Genomic DNA, 14,537 nt, shown 5'->3' with positions numbered 1-14,537 from the left:
ATTTTTGAACCCACAGTTTTGCATGGGCAAATAATTGTTTAAGTAAATTTATGTCAATTATTATTCAAGGATGCAGTTTAGGCTATTTTAGACAGATAAATATCTGATGGCACCCCAAATCAGTTGGTGGGACCTCTAAGCATCCTCACAGACATAGACTAAGGTCAGAAGGGACCATTGTGATCATCCAGTCTGACCACCGGCACATTGCAGGCCACAGAACCTCACCCTTCAGAACCTCCTGAAATAGACCTCTAACCTCTGGCTGAGGTACTGAAGTCCTCAGATCATGGTTTAAAGACTTCAAGTAACAGAGAATTCACCATTTACACCAGTTTAAATGTTAAATTTACAAGTGTCCCATGCCCGAGGCTGCAGAAACACCCCAGGATCTCTGGCAATCTGACCCAGGGGAAAATTCCTTCCCGACCCCAAATATGGCCATCAGTTAGTCCCCGAGTATGTGGGCAAGACCTGCCAGGCAAATATCTGGGAAAGAATTCGCTGTAGTAACTTAGAGCTCTCCCCATGTAGTGTCCCATCTCCCGCAGTTGGGGATTTTTGCTACAGGCAATTACCACTGGGTCACATGCCATTGTGGGCAGTCCCATCAGACGGTCCCCCCATAAACTTATCAAGCTCAGTCTTGAAGCCAGTTAGGGTGTTTTTTTTTGCCACCAGTGCTCCCTTTAGAAGGCTGTTCCAGAACTTCACTCCTCTGATGGTTAGAAATCTTTGCCTAATTATAAGCCTAAACTTGTTGATGACCAGATTATAGCCATTTGTTCATGTGTCCACATTGGCATTTAACTTAAATTACTCCTCTCCTGCCCTGGTTTTTATCTCCCCCCAGCCTTCTTTTGTTTAGGCTAAACAAGTCAAATTCTCTGAGTCTCCTCTCATAAGATGTTTTCCATTTCTTGGATCATCCTAGTAGCCCTTCTCTGCACCTGTTCCAGTTTGAAGTCACCTTTATTAAACACGGGAGACCAGAACTGCACGCAGTATTCCAGATGAGGTCTCACCAGTACCTTGTATAATGGTAACAACACTTCCCTGTCTCTACTGGAAATACCTTGCCTGATGCATTCTAGGACTGCATTAGAATCATAGAATATCAGGGTTGGAAGGAACCTCAGGAGGTCATCTACTCCAACCCCCTGCTCAAAGCAGGACCAATCCCCAACTAAATCATCCCAGCCAGGGCTTTGTCAAGCCTGACCTTAAAGGAAGGAGATTCTACCACCTCCCTAGGTAACACATTCCAGTGCTTCACTACCCTCCTAGTGAAAAAGTTTTTCTTAATATCCAACCTAAACTTCCCCCACTGCAACTTGAGAACATGACTCCTTGTTCTGTCATCTGCTACCACTGAGAACAGTCTAGATCCATCCTCTTTGGAACCCCCTTTCAGGTAGTTGAAAGCAGCTATCAAATCCCCCCTCATTCTTCTCTTCCGCAAACTAAACAATTCCAGTTCCCTCAGCCTCTCCTTATAAGTCCTGTGTTCCAGTTCCCTAATCATTTTTGTTGCCCTCTGCTGGATGCTTTCCAATTTTTCCACATCCTTTTTTTAATGGGGGCCCAAAACTGGACACAGTACTCCAGATGAGGCCCCACCAAATGTTGAATAGAGGGGAATGATCACGTCCCTCCATCTGCTGGCAATGCCCCTACTTATACATCCCAAAATGCCATTGGCCTTCTTGGCAACAAGGGCACACTGTTGACTCATATCCAGCTTCTCATCCACTGTAACCCCTAGGTCCTTTTCTGCAGAACTGCCGCCGAGCCATTCGGTCCCTAGTCTGTAACAGTGCATGGGATTCTTCCGTCCTAAGTGCAGGACTCTGCACTTGTCCATGTTGAACCTCATCAGATTTCTTTTGGCCCAATCCTCTAATTTGTCTAGGTCACTCTGTATCCTAACCCTACCCTCCAGCGTATCTACTCCTCCTCCCAGTTTAGTGTCAGCTGCAAACTTGCTGAGGGTGCAGTCCATGCCATCCTCCAGATCATTAATGAAGGTGTTGAACAAAACCAATCCCAGGACTGACTCTTGGGGCACTCTGCTTGATGCTGGCTGCCAACTAGACATGGAGCCATTGATCACTACCCATTGAGCCCGATGATCTAGCCAGCTTTATAGCCCAGTCATCCAGCCCATACTACTTTAACTTGCTGGCAAGAATACTGTGGGAGACTATCTAAAGCTTTGCTAAAATAAAGGAATAATACGTCCACTAGACTTTTTCATGTCAGCATCACATTGACGGATCATCCCCTTGTGATCAACCAATCCACCCAGGTCTCTCTCCTCCTCTATCCTTTTCCGACTGAAAAGTCCCCAGCGTATAGCAAAAATTCCATCCCATTTCTATTATTTCAGTTTACAAGGTCATCCAGCTCTTGTATGATTTCCGGTCCTCCTCTGCATTGGCTATACCTCCCAATATACCTTTGCAATTACTTGTGCCTGCAAACTGTAAGAAAAAAAAAATGGAGGCCAAGCTTTCAAATTCTGGCCATTTCTGTTCTACATACCAAATGATGCTCCTTAGGCTCAAAGAAGTGAGTGTGAGACTCCTCTAGGCACTCCCCCACTTGCTTTCATCTCTGTCTATTACCTGTCCCATTCCTGCCACGTCTCAAAGATCTCCCACCAAATTTCTCCTTTAGGATTTGTCTCCCACTTTCACCTTGTCATCTTTGCCCATGCTGACCCGTAGGCCTGGAACGCTTGTTTTGATGTGCCAGTCAACTTCTCTTGAAATCACTTTTAAACACACTTTCTCCATGAAGACTTTCACTGACAATCAGCCAGAGATGCATATCTAAATTATATATAAACAACCCTGTTCCAATGTGACTAACTTTCCATACAGGCCTGGTGGTGGCAAACTAGAATGTGCAAGAGTATTTTATCTCCCCCTGTCTTCCTTTCCCAGCCCTCTCTCCTATGCTGATCTGCTGTCATGCTATTGTGTTTTGATTTTACTTAGAATGCAAGATCCTTGGGGGGGGAGGGGGGGAGTCCTGTGTATATGTTTTTTTTAAACCTGTAAAAAACTCCTTGTATCTAGAGTGAAGACACCTAATAACAAATAACTTCCATTAAATCTGTGTGAAATATTTCACTTTCTACATGGAACTTGGGGATCTGTTTTTGTTTTATAAACATGAAACAAATATTTTGGCCTCTTTAATAGAAGTTTTCCCACTTACCCTCATTTATAATAATAATAGGCTTGAAGGGCCAAGTTATGCTCTCAGTGAGACATAAGCAAACTCCTCTGCTGAATATAGGATGCACCTGCGTAAATGAACAGAATCTGGCCCCAAATGTTTAATTTTTTTTGGTATCTGTGGGGTAACATTTTGTATGGAAAAAAAATCACCTTAAGCCATTGTATTAATAATGTCAAAAGGCATCAGGCTAAATAGTGCTGTTGCCATAGTAACACATTCATGCTGTGAAGACACATCTAGCTCTTTAAAAGTTTAAATGCATCCATATGCAAGCAGCTTACACGCATATATGTGATTTAAAAGGTATCCTTGGTCTTTTTCTCTGGTAAAATTATAAGGCACCAATCCGAACTGTTGCTTGAGTTTCTCTAATGGAAACCAAACATACCAGAAAACAGCATATAAATTGCCTGGACTACATTGTAGCACTGAGAAAAGTATAGCTAGGGACTAACTTAGGTCACATAGGAAGAAAAGAGCCAGAAGTGCAGTCTAGTTAGCTTGCCTGCATGTATTTTGACTAGAGCAGAGAGAGCCTGGGAAAAATCTGTGTGGTGAACAAGAAGCTGTTTTTGTAAGTGAAGCTTGCTAGGGAAAGATCATCATCTTCAGAGAAAGAAGAAGTGAGGAAATGTAGTGGGCTGACTGAAAAATGACTATTCCTTCCATGGAATACAGCCCACCCCAGGCAAGAGAACTGACAGACCTGTGACATACTCAGAATCCAGGTCATCAGTGTGCCCATTTGATATGCAGCTCTCCCATTTTAGAGAGTCTGAAAGAGAGGTTTCTTGAAGAATTGCCTATCATTGTACTAAGAGTAGGTGATTGATAACTCTCATCCACAGCAATCCACAGTTATTGGGCCTGAGCAGCTATTTCCTAGCTGGGTCAAGTTCTGTGGACTTTTCCACAACTAGGGATTTTACTGTCTGAAAGCAGGTGTGTAAAGACATTGTCTTAAAACTCCCTGCCTTCATGAAGTACCTGCACTCCCATAATCCTTGTTACATGCCATGGAAAGTTTTCTGTTCATTCATTGTGGCCTGACTCTCCATATCCATATGCAACTAGTCTGACTGAAGTCATTGGCTCAGCAAAAACCCAGAGAAAAATTTCCATGTAGATGTGCATATTTGCATAATAGTCCCAAAATGGGAGCCCTAATAGACAACTCCCCACAAAATACTGCATAGACAATAGGGTCTTGCAGTTTAAAAGTAATGCATTTCAGAGCTTGATTAGTGATTGAACAGCCTAATATCTACTGGAGCAGTTTCTCAGACCAGATGGCCATTTAGATGTTCTCAGTAGATAACCCTGTCCTGGGCACTTATAACTATTACATATACATGTCTTGCTGCTTTCACAAACACTTGTCAATTTAGAAGTCAGACAGTGACTCATCATGCTTCCAAGTGTGTGATTTGTCCTTAGAAAAATAGGGTCTCCTGTTTGTAGTCCTGGGAGGCCTTTAGCTTTTCAGTCATTGGTATGTCGTCTCTCTTCTCTTTTGTCTGTTGCTCCTTCCAACACTGCCAGTTGTGGCAATGCTGGTGCCATAGGCACCAAGCTAAACAGGTGTCTTAATATCAAGCATTGTCCTAGGCTGCTGTCAATGCCTTCCATGGGATGTTTTTCCATTCAAAAATGGCTTAGAGTCTTAGCAATTTATCAAAGAATGTAACTGCTGATTCAGCTTTGCTATTTGACTGGCTGTAGTATGGTACAGATGTGATGCGACTGAATTCCCTGGTAAATGGCACAAATGCACAGCAAGTGAACTGGGGTCTGTTGTCAGAAACTACAGAGTTTTGGACATTTTGCCAATTGAAATGCTTCATTGCTTTGTCTATGATGGCTGCTATGGTAGCGTCTGACACTTCATCTAGTTCCCAGAAGTCTGAATAGTAGTCCACAATAATGAAGTGGTTTGTGGTGAAAAGGTCCTTTGTCTTTGCTCAGGAGTTTTTAGGAATGCTGCATATTGTCACTGTCTCCTTTTGCTCCTTAGCCTGCATTTCCCCCCATATATGACAACTGCTCATCAGGTCTCTGACATCCTTGGTCGTGTTTGGCCAGTATAAGGTGTCTCTGGTTTGGTCATGCTTCTGTTCCAGAATGGTTCAGAGGTATTCTTGAGAGGCTTTCTGTTCTCAGATATCTGGATGCTAAGATTTGAATCCCTTACATATGATGTTACCTTGAATGGTCAGCTCATCTTGATTGGTGTAGTATTTCTGGGAAGCAGGCGGGGCCTCTCCCCAAGTGTCTGGGCATCCTGACACGATGACGTACATGAGCACTTGTAAATCTCTGCCTTGTTTAATTTGTTCTTGGATTCCTTCTAGCTCCTTCCTTGAACTGGAGCTTGGATGAAGTGGTTTTCTATATCTGACTGTTTTCTGTACTTCTATCAGATTGAGGGTCTCCTATTATTCAGTTGCCACATTTTCATGTTGCAAGGCTGCTCTGGTTAAGAACTCAGCTATATACATCTCAGTGCCTTTTTTGTAGTGTACATCTAAGTAGCAGAATTGCAGTCTGGACACTTTCTGGCACCATGTTCTGTGTTCAAGCATAAAGACAGAGGGAGAGACACAAAACAGTACAACATTCAGGCTTTATTCCTTCCTCCATATATGCTGTTCTCTCTCATCAAGAACTTCCTAGAAGTAAAGTTCTCCAAATTCCTTTCTGTGAATCATACTATAGTGCCCTCTATTGGGAAGCTATTTATTGCTACACCCTACATGTACCCCATATGGATTTTGTGGCTACTGGATGTGTATAATCAAAGACCCTGTGGCCACATTCCTGTGTCTGTCCCCTCCCCCACCCCAGCTTTTCCTGACTTGCCCTGAAATCCTTCCTCCACATTGGACTAGACAAAGCTGGCATGGACCCCTGCTCTAGCACCTATGGGTGTGCTGTCCCCATCCACTTGGAATGAAAAGTTAAAATGATGCTAATGCACTGGGACTCTTCTGCAGCCTTATTCCCATGGAGTTAAGTTTCATCCTTTGAGCATAATCATTTCAGCCTTATGAAAATTTGTTGGCCACACTCCATATATAGGCATGCAGATGGAGGTACAACTGAGTCAGAATGACATTCCCAATCCACAGAATGTGATTTCTTAGAAACTGCTTTAGGGCCCTAAATTAGGATTAGGTTTTGCAGAGGCTATGCAGCCAAAACAATAGAACCCTTGTACTGCAAAGATAATTGGCTCAGATTCTCCCCTGCAAAAATATTTAAAAAAAAAAGTAAAAAATCACACCATGCAAATCAGAAGGTGGTATGAAACACAGGCATAAAGCTCCCAGCTGCTGTGCTCTGATCCTGATCCACCATGAACTGTGTTAGAGCCACCCTCAAAGAGCTCTGAATTATGCCAGACTAACACCCACAGTGGGTCTGAAAAACCTAGCCCAGGATTAGCAAAGTTAAAAAAAAAAAAAAGTTGTTTGTAGCAAAAATAACTGAGTGCTAAACATTTCTGGACTGTCATTTTAAGAGCAAAACAATTTATAGTAACCAAGTTCCCTATAGCTTTTATCCTGAAAACAAGCTATGCATATCTGAGCCATTTACATGGTCTGGTTTTATACTCTCCCCCAGAGTGTCTGGCTCAAAATAGATAGAGATCATTGTGGAAGACAACAGTGCTGAGACACTGAGTTTTTGGAATGATCATTTTAATGGTAAGGATTCCTAGTTCTTGGCCTAGCTGGTGTGATTTTCAGCAGAGTTTAAGGCTTGCTTTTTGTTTTCTTGGTAGCTCTACAACTAATTCTCTTGTGATTTTTTGCATGTGTTTTTAGGCTTGTTCTTTATCACAAGCTCCAGGGCAATACACTTGGAAGAGTCTTCCAGTGAGATTAGGAATCTCTGGTTTACAAAACTATTGTGTCAGTGACCTGATGTCATCTACAGCTTTCTGGGTAGTTCAAACTCACACAGTATGTGTTTAGGAGTAGATGTATTCCAACTGCCTAAACAAAAAAATAGCTACATGTTTATTAGTAAGACACCCAGCTCTAAAGTGAAAATAAATATTCTGAGCCAGATCCTCAGTTGGGGTAAACTGGTATAGTCAATGCAAGCAATTAAAGTTAATGGAGCTATACTGATTTACCCTAGCTGTGGATCTCAGCTGACTCATGGCTATGTGCTGAAATGAAGTGGGCTTTTCAATAAGATTTTTTTTTACCTTTTATCCCTTTTTCATTATCTCTTGTTTACAGCAGACATGAGTGCACTGACTGTCACTTGTTGTGAGACAGCCAAAGGGTCAAGAGTTATTCCCTCTTTCAAAATCTTGAATAAAGAAGAATTCATTGCTGATAGCAGAAACACAAGTCACCTAATTAACCTACTTAAGGGATAACCTACTTAAAATTCCTAATACAACACTTTTTCCAAAGAAGAAAGTTTACCTCCTCCCCCCCTCTAATTTCAGGCACTATTATTCTAAACAATTTAGAAAAGTAGGCTCAAATCACAAAATTTGGATCCAGATCTGGTTTAGAGTTTAAAGCTCAGGGATATTCAGATCTGAGGTACTGGGTTAGGCCACTCTTTGCAAAGAAGCACCATGAGACAAAAGTATGAGAGGTGATGATTACAAATATTATACAAAATAATGAATGGTATAGGGAAAGTAAATGGGATGTGACATTATGTCACAATACAAGAACAAGGAGACATCCAATGAAAATGAGAGGCAACAAATTTAAAGCTGCAAAAAATACTTTCCTACCTGATTAACCTGTGAAATTCATTGTCACAAGGTATCACTGAGGCAAAAAGTTTTGCAGGATTCAAAAAGAGGGCTAGACACTTATATGTATTAGATAGGAGGAAAATCCCCCACATGCTTCAGGTCATCAGCCAACCACTGACTGCTGTGGGTTAGAAACAAACTTTTGGGCAGGTTATTCCATAATTGCCCACTATATCTGCATATTCCTCTCAAGCATCCAACAGCATCTGGAGAGATGATACCATGCTAGTTGGACCATTGTTCTGATCTGGCACAGAGATTTCTATATTTGGATTCCAAATGTCCATGCTTAAAGATATATTACTTTTGTAACATGTTTTTCTACCAACTCCAGTAGGCAAATATTGCTTAGCACTTATATTGTGCTTTTCATCCATACATAAAAAGCTTTACAAAAAGAAAGTTATTATTACCACCCCCATTTTACTGATGTGGGCACTGAGGCAGTAGGAGGTTACTTGACTCACCTAACATTGCACAGCAGTCAGTAGCGCAGCAGGAATATAATCCAAGTCTTTATTCACAATCCAGTGCCCTATTCACTCCTCCATGCTGCTTCAATGTAGAAGGTTGACTTGTGGGGAAGAGGAGGGGAAGGAAAAAAACAAAAAAAAACAAACATGTCCTCTTAAAACTAGGTTTCTAAAAGCCATGTTGCGTCAACAAAACTGATCTAGAGTCAAGTAAATACTCAAACAATTTTTAAAATATTTCAATTAACTTTTTCTACAGCATGAACTACAGCTAACATAAAGGTCTAATTTTATAATAGGAAGAAGTTTGCATAAGTCAAGTATGTATTACCCTAACAACCATTTATCAAAAGGCAAATCCCAGTGATATTAGATATCCAAGAGATTTATTTGCTAAGACTCTGGTCCAGCTCTAATATTGAAGTCAGTGGGAGTTTTGACATTAATGTCAATGGGAGCAGCAGCAGACCCTAAATAAGGGTTACATCCTGCCCTTGTTGCCAGTGTTTCACATACAGATGTGTACATGTAGGGGATATCCTGGCCCCACTGGAGTCAATGGCAAAACTCCTATCGACTTCAATGGGACTAGGATTTTATTCCCACTTTGGACCTTGCTAACTACCCAGATTTTCAGGGGAGATTACCAACAAATGTGTTGTGTAGTGTTGTTCTTGCCCAGTGGCATTGATGGTAATAGTCCTGTTCCACAACAGACAACACTTGAGAAAGAGACATAACTTGTGCTTTCACCCATTTTGGACTATCAGAATCCATACCCTTCTCAACAACTGGAATTTTGGAATGGAATTTGTTCATGCTGAAATTTCTCAGTGGCTGCATGCTCTGTAGTTAGTGTTGGTTGTTGATGTCATTTTGTCCTTTCACACTTCTTTTAAAGGAGGAAGAGACAACTGGAGTGGTCTTCTTGTTGGTCAGTGGACTCTTGGGTTCTGAGGCTGCGATTCAGCGCTAATGCCATATCAGGATGGAGACAATGTTCTCCGGGGAAGTTTCCTAGTGATGCTGAATACAAGTCACCAAATCAACAGATGTGGCAGCAATCCCCTAATACAAATTTCCTTGATATTACAGCACATGAATGTGCTATGGGAATAGATCTCATAATGGCTCTGGCCAATTCTCTGAGATTCCCACTTTTGTTTTTAACATTGATCCTCCATGCTGGCCAGAATTCAGAAAGTGATTCTCTGGACTAGGTGCTGAGCTTTAGTCTAGTCACAGATTCAAGAGACTGACAGTCATTTCCTAGAAATGAAACAAAACCTAGCCAAGTGTCTTCAACCCCTTAAAGATACATTAACACTTAGAGCTGGACAAATACTGCATATTTTAATGTAAATATTCATTTGACGTTTTAAGTGGTGCTTGGACCAAGTTTGCACTCTTTATATTCACTTCCTGAAAACATACAAATGGAGTTTTAATGACACTAATGTTTGAAAGAAGTAATTTTCAACAATGGAGGAGTATTTGCAGAAACCAAATTACATCCTGACTGTACAATGGGGATAATAGCACTTCCCAACCTCACTGGGGTATTGTGCAGATAAATAGATTAAAGATTGTGAGGTGCTCACATACTATAGTGATGTGGGCCATATATTCAATATAGATTGGTAGATCACTAGTATTCTGCAAACTAGAAAGGAGATGAAATCAGGTAAATCACTCATTACTATCTGGAATGTAAACCTACATTGTGTAAACTCCCCCATCTTGTTACAGGATACTTTAAAACAAAACAAAAAAATAAAAACTACCGAATCAGAATAAATTCCCTAATTACTTACCTATGCTTTTCCTGGCTCAGAGAGAGATTGCTGAGGCTGGCTCTCAGTTACATTGGTTTTTCAAATTGTGGGCTTCACTCTCCCTGAGAAGATTATTGGGGAGGCATGAAGTGAGGTGCAGGGTTGCATCTGGCCAGGTCTCCAGGCTGGGGCAGGGCAGCACAGCAGTGGAGAGAATGCATAAGGAGTCCCAAGTGGTTGGGTGGAGTGATATAGAGATCATCCCAATATAGGGAATTTGTCTTATATAAGCAACTCCCCCCCCCCCCCAAAAGTGACCTGATTTTTCATACTTGCTATCTGGTCACCCTAGGAAGCACAGTCCTGTCCTGGCAGAAGCTTACTGCTCTCTCCTCTTCCCCTCCCTGACCGCTGTGGGCTCCCTGGTGCTGTCCTGCCCTAGGGTCACTTTTTTGGGGGGAGTGGGGGAGAGATAGTTGTATCTCTAAGACAAAGCCCTTAATATCAGGACATCTGGTCACCCTACCATGGACACCTGTTTGGCCATAGGCCCAGATATTTTAAACTCTCCAGAGCTTGCAGGAGACAAAGGATCTGGGCAGGAAGGAGAGAGGGAGAGGGCCCTGGTCCACTCTGCACTGCCATGGGCTTCTCTGGGATAGAGCCAGCTGGGTCCTGCTACCACCCCAGGCTTGAGCTGCCTGCTGCCCTCTGACTTTCTGCCTCAGAAAGGCTGGAGCAGTGGGGATAGGGCTCTTGTGTGACTCCCGTGGAGAAGGGAGACAGCAAAAAAGTTTAGGAACCCCTGCTCTATTATGTTCCTGTGCAGCCTATGCTTTAACTGCAAGTGTCAAAATGCTCCATGAAGTTTGGTGAACTAGTACTGTCTGCTCAGCCACCCACTCAGACATAGCAATTGCCACAAAATCCACACAAAAATGAAGGAATCCATGATCACTTGCTTCACAGGAGTCATGGACTGGATAATGATTGTGCTTAAAATATAGGTGACTTTTAAGTCTATTTCTTGATTTGTGTGTTGGTGACAAGTAGCTGAACAAATTTTATTGAGAGCTGAGACTAAAGTGTCAGACCCTCCTGTTTGGCTAAACTACTCACTACGTGACTGGTTTCAGAGTAGCAGCCGTGTTAGTCTGTATTTGCAAAAAAGAAAAATGAGTACTTGTGGCACCTTGGAGACTAACAAAATGTTAGTCTCCAAGGTGCCACAAGTACTCCTTTTCTTTTTCACTACAAGACTGGAAAGGTGGATACGGGAGAGGTAGTGGCAACAGTGGCTTTAGGCACAATCTGTGCCCTCTGGAAACCCTAGTGTAAATTAGAAGACTGCTCTAATTTATGCCAGTTGTCTAGAGTCCCCACATTTCTCACCCTGCAGTCCCCAGAACATGGGACATGCAGCAGTCCTCCTCTGGCTGAGCGGGGGAAATTGCATAGAAGTCACAGTTGTGGCTTTGTGCTATCTAATGATTCCCAAGTGCGGGGGAATCCTCAAGGGGCTTGTTAAAATGACCACAGGGCAAGTTTGAGTTGAGGAACAGCCACAAACTCTGGCTGAAATGATTTGCAGGAGTTCAACAGCTCTACATAAAAGATTATGCTAGTAGACTTTGCAGAGACCTTTATCCTCCAACAGGTCATACGTTCTCCCCTTTTAAGATACAAATATTTTTTCTTATGTAGAGCTGGATTGGGTTTGCTTACAGGCAAATCCTAATGTGTATTCAAAACTGTTCAGATAGCTTATTTAATGCTTTTGCTATTTCCACTGAAATGGGACAGTCATGACAATACCAGATACAAAACAGGACCTGTGGCTTTTACTGTTTTCTTTTCGTGTGGTTCCCTGATTTTTGTTCTTTTCACTATGACCACCCCATGGCTTTCCCTAAAAATTGCTATCGCCAAGCCACAAGCCTCATCATAATAATTATTCTTACTTCATAATTCAAGGATGTGTCAACTAAACATGCTGCTCAAATCATGGAGTCATGGGAATAAAATGAAAGGAAAAGAGTTGACTTGAAAGATGGCTTTTAAAATTGTATTTGAACTGTAGCAAAGCATCAGAATTTCTAATTCTCAGTAGAAAAAAATTACACAGCCTATATAGGGCTAAAACTGTAGAGACAATGAGCACCTGTGTCTGTCATTGACATCAGTGGAAGTTGTCAGTACTTAGAAGATCTCCAAGATTTGGTCTAAAAACAGTACTCAGAATCCTAGCTACCCAGAGGGGTGGAATCCCATTGACAAAACTCTTACTGAGTTCAATGGAGCCAGAATTTCACCACAGGAATTTAATCCAAGCAGAGAGGGCCACTAGAGATGCTGAGCCCATAAAGCTGATCCTGAGATCTTAAAACTGGACAGCTGGTAGTGTATACTGAGCACACTTGAAGATTTTTCTGGACAGCTTCCTGAAAAAGGGACAATTCTGGGAAAACCTGGACAGGTGGCAACACTAGTGGGCACCCAAAGGCCCTGATTAAGATCTAATGGCTGATCCTGCAATATCCTGAGGGCTGTCTGCAAGGTCTTCACTCTGATTGGCTCACAAGAACGTCACCTTGCTGGATTAAACCCTAAAACAACTAGAAAGAAATGCGATTCTTATCAAACGAAGCAGGACGAGGTCTTCTCTCTATTTGAAGAGTGTGTGGTCATTGGCTTACATGGGAGGGAGGGAAATTAAGATGGAGCAAATTCGTTACAACACTTAAAACTCAGAGTCAAAATTTAAAAAAACCCAACCCTGTTGCACTCTGATGGGTGCATAAATCTCACACTGGACCTGAAGGGGTTAAAAGGTAATACTGAGCCCAGGTAACCCCACACCTTCAGGGCTCCCTAGCATGCTCCCATTGGAAGAGTGGGTTAAAAGGAGCTCAGAAGCCTAGACAAAGGGTGGTGGGCAGGCTGGAGGTGTAAGGAAACATTTTCCAGGAAACCAGACAGAAGAGTGAACCTGAGAGGGACTACAGAGCAGTAATGCTCTCAGGCAGAGCCTTCTCCAACCACTACCCCTCTTTGAGGACCAGCAGGTTCTGCAGGGCTCTGAATATTTGAATTCCTTTTGTTGTTGAGTGACTGACTTGACTGTTTGGACTATAAGGGCCATGCCCCAAGCTGAAGGGATCTATAGGTAGGATGTAGTCAAGAGAAGTGAACTTAAACTTCCTGCAGGGAGGACCCTGTTAGTTTGCTTCCAACAGAGCCTTGGGCTGGGAGAGAGAGGGCAAGGTCCAGCTGTGGGAGGAGAGCCAAAGATTCATGGCTCAAGGTCAGGAACATGCCCCTCTACCATCCAGACAGGGAGGCAAAGGGCTGGAAGTCAGGTATGCTAACCCCTAGGCTGCTCAGCTTCCCAAGCACCCTAAGCTAATGGAGTTAAGAAAGGACAGCAACAAACATGATCTGTAATGGGGGGGCAGTCACATTCACCTCTCACAAGCAACCCTTGACCATGTGTCTGCCTGCACTCTCAATCGGTTTGTGGTGGGTCTTCAGAGACTCAGTCTTGTCACCAAGTCATACACAATCTGTGAGATAAAAGCAACACAAACCCCTTTTTGGGTACAAGTCCAACAGGGGTCTCTCACTGATGTCTCTGTTTGTCCTGCTCTGGAATAGAGCAGTGTCCCAGGGCTCCTTCCCTGAAAATAATATCTTCACCCTCTCAGGGCCTTTCTGGCCCCAGCTCTTCAGCTGGGCCACTACAGTTCATTTCCCCTTCTGGGGTGCCTCAAAGTCCAGGGCACTTTTCCAGGGTCTGGTGGGGAGGGGGTGGGAACAGACCCAGACCCAGGCCCACCCTCTACACTGGGTCCTAGCCCAAGGACCCCATAGATAGCAGCCATGCACAACATCCCTTTAAATAAACTGCATTGCTGCTATAATTCCCTGGGCCACTTCCCCATGGCTCCCACACATTCTTCACTCTTACCTCCAGGCCTTGTCCTTGTGGAGTCCCAGCAACCAGCCTAGAGCACCATCCACTCTTCTCTAGCTTTAGCAAGGAACTGAACTTACTTTGGCCCTGCAGCTCTTCTTATACTGACCTGCTGGGTCCTGATTGGCTACTTCCCATACAGCTGCTCTAGGCAGCTTGGAGGACCTCTCCTCTGCCCTTTTCAGGGGGATGGTGGTGGTGGTGGGAATGGCAGGGCCACAAGGCCTCCAGCAAGGGGCTTCAGGGCCTAGTCCACCCCATCAAATGATCATCAAGAT

General features: G+C 43.1%; 1 long non-coding RNA gene across 1 annotated transcript; it reads right to left on the bottom strand.

Moving 5' to 3' along the window:
- Window positions 1-3,092: 3,092 nt before the first annotated feature.
- On the bottom strand, window positions 3,093-14,336 carry LOC119851453. Its single transcript, XR_005291250.1, has 3 exons — window positions 14,254-14,336; window positions 8,506-8,612; window positions 3,093-5,817 (listed from the first exon to the last, which is right to left on the bottom strand). It is a non-coding gene; the product is annotated as an uncharacterized LOC119851453 (long non-coding RNA).
- Window positions 14,337-14,537: the final 201 nt, after the last annotated feature.

The sequence above is a fragment of the Dermochelys coriacea genome, chromosome 2 (genome assembly GCF_009764565.3).
Source record: "Dermochelys coriacea isolate rDerCor1 chromosome 2, rDerCor1.pri.v4, whole genome shotgun sequence".
Lineage (NCBI taxonomy): Eukaryota > Metazoa > Chordata > Testudines > Dermochelyidae > Dermochelys > Dermochelys coriacea.
Note: the sequence above shows the minus strand (reverse complement) of the source record. Positions and strands in the feature narration are given on the sequence as shown.